Source organism: Protomyctophum parallelum (genome assembly GCF_964188405.1).
Source record: "Protomyctophum parallelum genome assembly, chromosome: 16".
Classification (NCBI taxonomy): domain Eukaryota; kingdom Metazoa; phylum Chordata; class Actinopteri; order Myctophiformes; family Myctophidae; genus Protomyctophum; species Protomyctophum parallelum.
In genome coordinates, this window is record NC_139711.1 from 34216961 (window position 1) to 34223012 (window position 6052).

Sequence of the window (6052 nt, forward strand, 5' to 3'; positions counted from 1 at the left end):
AACTTCGCCAAAAACATTATATGTTTATGTCTAGCAGCAATAATTTCATTTTTTTTAATTGTGTGGTGTCACAAGCCTTGTAAGAACAAGTCATGAAAAAAGTGAAATGGAACAAGTCTCATATAAAAAGTTAAACCCATTAAAACCCGGAAAGCATCTGTGTCATTTTAGATTTTAGAGTTGGCCATTCCAAAAAAGATCACAGCTCACTTGGTGCCACGCTGTGAGCTTGTACAACTTCTATTTTTTTAACGTTTTTGAAGGCATCTGTAGAATCAGCCTCAGGTCTTAATGGGTTAAAAGGTCTGAAAAAAGAGGTTGACCGTTGTAGGACATGAGAGGCAACAGTGATATAAAATAAATTTGAGGTGACAAATTCCATAGAGCCGCAAATATGCAGGGCTCTAGGAAGCATTGGCCTGGGGCCACAATAATAAATATATCAATAACAGTAATATAGAAAAGTTGGAATATTTGAGGATATACAATTAAACAAGCTTGATGATGAGCATCATCAATCTCATCTACTGTATTTGTAAGCACACAGTCATACAGAGCATGTATAATGTACAGTATACATAATATACTGAAACATATAACATACGGTAGAACAGGGAAAGTGGATTCTAGAACTTGCTATTTCAAGGTGCATGAATGATTTGGCTCTAGCAGGCAATACTTATGAACCAATACTTCTTTGCTGCAATCTTGGTGGCCATGATGGGACTAGTATTATGAAAATAATTATCATCAGTCCATGGCTGAGGTGGTACTGACAACACATTGACTTTGCAAATCTCGACTTGTCCTCATAATTTATAGACCCCCTTGTTATTCTTGAAGTAGTGAGAATGACGTTCCCGTCCTGACCCATATACAGTAGAATTGCGTACATGGTCCCAGGCTGAGGCGGTTCACTCTCATGGTTAAGCGAAACATTTAAACAGTCAGCAAAGGTGAAATGAAACAAGCACACTCTTGACATTGCACAGAATAATTCAATGTTACTGGGTGGGATTGCCTTTAAATTTGATCACAATTGTATGGATGATTCATTTTTACGTGTCGGTCAGTCGGTTCATCTTTAAGCCTAATTGAAGCATATTAATTATGACACCTTTTACAATAATTATATCTTACTGGCAATACCACGTTCATTCAATGCATTATTCTGTAACTCAGATCCTGTACACCACACAGGAATGCTGAGAAAAGAAAAAACAAAACAAAACAAAACACTGTGAAAACTCTACAATTTTGTCTTGCATGGTAAAATGTACCAAAGATTAAAAAAAATCGTATGAAATCTCCCTATTTTGCAAAAAATCTTAAAAAGTTTGAACGTGAGTGTATAACTGTATTAATTGTCGATAGCTTATGTAATATACAAGGGGCTCTACTGTAGCTTTGTGGGTATTTCTGGAACTCCTGCAGGCTCTTCAGCTACAACTGCAACATTGGGGGACAAATGCAAATTTGCAATTCAAACTTGAGCGTCACAAACTGATGTGTTGCTTTCAGTCTCAAGTATGCATTTATCCTTTTGAGTTTGTCATAAGCATACATTAGATTGCATTGTGGTCACAGACAGACCGTCAGAGTTGCATAGACAGCAAGACTTTGGCAAGCCAAACACTGGCTCAACACCATGCAACCACCCAGAATGTATATCACTTTTTCAACATTCAACTCCAATGTTTGAATATTATAATACACTTACTCATAAGAGACATAAGCAATATTTATTATTTCTCCAGTAGTTATTAAAACATAATATAAATGTTTCAACATAAGTTGGAAACAATTGAAAAGGAAATTTAAGCAAAGACACAAACAAAATCAAGTACATAATAGGTCATTAAATTATTGTTTCAGTTTGCAGCTATAGCAACAATGTCTAACTAATCAGCTGGTTCTACCCTGACATTGGGTTAGGCTAATGGCTAACCATTAAGCAGTGTAAAAAGATACGTAGATACGAAAGATACGTAACAACAACAAAAACAACAACTAGTAAAAAGTGAAGGAGAAAAGATTGTCCCCTGACGCCATTTCAGTACTCCCCAACAGTAACCAATTGTATTCACATTTCACACATTCATTGCGAGTTCACTGCCATTACCCTTTTCTTGTTTTTTCAAACATACAACTTGTTGTACACACCCTGGGGTTGTAATGAATAAACAATACAAAAAGGTATTTTGCATCAAACTATTGATATAGTTGATACCTGATTCATACTGGTTTTTGCCTTATCTCACCATGAAAAATCAACCACAGATGCATATTCTCGTGTGGATCATGTGAAACATGCACACACAAAACCACCCCCAGTGCGTAAGAATCATGGGTGATTCCTACTGCTCTTGATCTATGCGAAAGTCTAGCTTTATTGAGGAAAACGAGCTAATGCTGCTGAACTATCAAGTTGTACCATCTCAATGTGAACCCATGAGACAGGCTACTGTAAACTGGCAGAGGTGTGGTGGTCGAGGTGAAGAGGAATGATGAAAGAAAGCCCACCATAAATGTGGTAACGTCTCATAAAGCAAATTTTAACTCAGATTTTACCCACTCCCCTGTGGGCTGTGAAGGTTATACATACACTGTACTTCCATGTGGTGCCTATAAGAAGTCATGGAATTGTGGAGGAAGCCTGCAGGTTGATTGAAAACAGGCTTTTGGCAGTTGATACTGCTGCAACGGCAGCAGATCAGTGGCCCTGAAATTATTATGACTGCAACAGCAAACTATATGAAAATATGTATAAAATAATGCCAACATTATGTTCCAACTAGATTACTGAGGTAAAAGTGTTATTTTCCTATTAAATGTCTTTTGTCCTGTAGCATTACTTACAAAAGCAATGTGCTGTGGTGAGATGAAGGTAGCGTTTAGGCTCATGGCATTGTCACACACAGAGAGCATTTGCATGAACGCAGCGCAAACGTGGACAGAAGAGGATGTGATCTTGCAATAATAGAAGTTCATTGATGGAATGGCATCTACTTTATTGACTTTCAATTCCTTTCCCCTCTCAGCACAAAACCACACTCCATAACAGGAACAAAAAGTCAGCCATCGCATCTCGCACCATTATTTAGCAAGTTCCTTGTTCAGCAGAACATGTAATCTCAGGAGGTAAGTGGTCCGAACTCAGTAACGGTAACAAAAATCTCTCTTCTTGTGGATTGAAGAGTCTAAATGAGGCAGTGTATGGTTATCTTTCTGGATTTAGTCGACTACTCATGAGGAAAGAAATTACTGAAGCAGCAAATCGTCACCCTGCAAAGGTTGTCCAAAATGGGGTCTGGTGAGGTTAAAAGCCATTCATCTATATAGTCTCCTTATTGACAGGTTGTAACAAAGCTGTGTCACATACATTATACCAACAAGGTCGGCACACATGTACATATACACAGAGGAAACACTGCAAACATGATACAAAATACCCAGTTGAATGTGAAACATCTGCTACAGCAATCGGTCTATTGTTAAAAAGTAAATGCACAATGTTTCCATGTGTATAATTCACAATAAAAATAAAATAATGACCAAATAATGAAAAAGAAAGCGAAAACATAACCACATGTCTTAGTTTAAAAATTGGCGAAGCTATGGCTCATGTAGGGTCATGTAAGATTAACTTACTTATTACCTAACCCCTGGCTAAATAAATTCACAGACAAAAATTCATGTTAAGGCTGTGTACTAGTATAACAGAGAACAATGTATCATCTATAGTGTTTTGTTTTATCACATGATGCAGGCCCTGCTAACTTTGATTGCATAAGTTTATCTGCAATAAAGTGCATATTCACAAACATAATTCAAAATCCTACCAAATACTCGTTTCCCACTACAATATAATTAATGGCTGACAAGGTAGGTGAAGTCACTTTCATTTACCCTAGGTGTGAACATGGATGTATTATAACTGGATGGGTTATGGGGCAATGGCCACCCATTGTTGTTTCCAATGAAATTTGCTCGCCCCAGTGAGAGTGATTTTAGGACATGTTTGCTGCTCTTATGAAGTAATTAAATTAAAGGTGTAACAGACTAGGTAAAGCATTTTAAATATTTAGATTGATATGTTCATGACAAGTCTCACTTGTCATACATTTAGTGCATTAATATACATCATACATCACTGATTGATTTAGATGTTTAAGACGCAGCTTTTACTATTATGTTTCACTCACTTCACTTCCACACCATTCTGATCTACTTTTAATGTAATTATTGCAATGTATCAGAACAGAACAATGCTATGGCTTTATTTGCTACAGTATGTGTGAGGAGTGGACCAATTGCTTGGTGGAAACCTTCATGTCTACTACACCAAGTGTATCTATATAGGGTATTTCCATTTAAAGGGACTTTATACATGCTCGGCCACATTTAGGGAAAATACGCAACCTTTATGAACCTAGCATTTACTTTCAAAGATTTTCACTTTTAAACTGTAAGAGGAATTAATCAAAGGTAGCACACCTAGACCAGTACCGTCCTAAATGCTTTAACTATGGTTAAATAATTTAATGCTCCGAAACATTGAAATTGTAGAGTGGGGAGTGATAAACTTCAAATACCATTTACCGTTGGTAAAGAACAATTCCAATACAGTTGTATTTAAATATGTTTTGGCACTAACTTGCTATGTTTTCATTGGGAATAGGATGTGTTTCTTTACCTAAATTGTATTTCTAGTTTCTACATTGTATGAGCAGGGCCTGGCTGTAAACAAGTTCTTGAGTTTATAGTCCAGTTACCCTGGGTAAATATAGTAACTTTGCTTTGCTTTGCTTTGCTTACCATGCACCTGCTAGATACACTCGTATTGATGGGATGTGCATCATGTTTTGAAAACTTGACTGGACTAACAATATATAAAATAGCAAACCCTCACAAAGAACCAGCTACAACTTAAAGGGAAACTTCAGTGATTTTTAACCTAAATTCCATTGTTCTGATGTGAGTTGCAGTGGAGACCATATACTGTATGTAGCGAGGGGACAATACCCTGTCGTCAGTGTATTTCTGCCACAAAATGCGGAGATGTACCCGCTGAGGTCGTTTCACATCATCGGTCATATGGAATGTACGCCTAATGATGCGAATCGGTCATGGCCGGGCGTACGCCTCGAATTATAACAATGGGATTGAAGTTAAAGGACCACTTCACCACTTTTCAACCTATCTTCATATAATAGGTCCTCACTAATAATCATGAAAAAAATGACGGTGGGGTGTGAAGTACAGTTTAGCACAGTGTACGGCTGAGTTGAGGTGAATGTGTGAGGTGGCTGGTCTCTTCCTGGGGTGTGAAGTACAGTTTAGCACAGTGTACGGCTGAGTTGAGGTGAATGTGTTAGGTGGCTGGTCTCTTAAGTGCTGTGAGAGGGTGGTTTATCTGTGACAACACATAAGCCATTCTTCATCTGTCTGTCACAATAGGATATATTGACATTTAAAACAGAACAGACCTCTGACATTGCTTACAGTAATCATGAATCCAATAACTCATACTACTGTATGTCTCTTTGTTAATTGTCTCCACCAGGCCGAGGCATTGGGAGAGTGTGTTTTGCACTCCGTCCGTGTGCGAGTCCGTCCATCCGTCCGTGTGTGTGTGTGTGTGTGTGTGTCCGTCGTTGCCAAATCTTGCACGCACACTCCCTGGATGCCAACGATGAATCTCTGCCCCAAATTTTCCAGATCTTTTTTTATATATTACTCCTCCAAATTCTGTCCAAAAATCCCGCAAATCATTACACACTATCTCTATAGTCATGTGTTCAAGATGGATCCGTCCAATATTTCATATTTCATCCTAATTGGCTAACATTGGCTTTCAAAGTTTGCAGGATTGGTCCATTTTGAACAAAAAGCCTCAAATCATGAACGCAGCATGCAATTTATGTGAAATCTTTCACAGACTTTCCTACTAGGCTGCGGAATATATCCCACCCTTTTCACATTGGCCTATTATAGCACCACCAACAGGTGGATTTTTGCAAAACAAATTTTTTGAACACGTTTCAGTTTA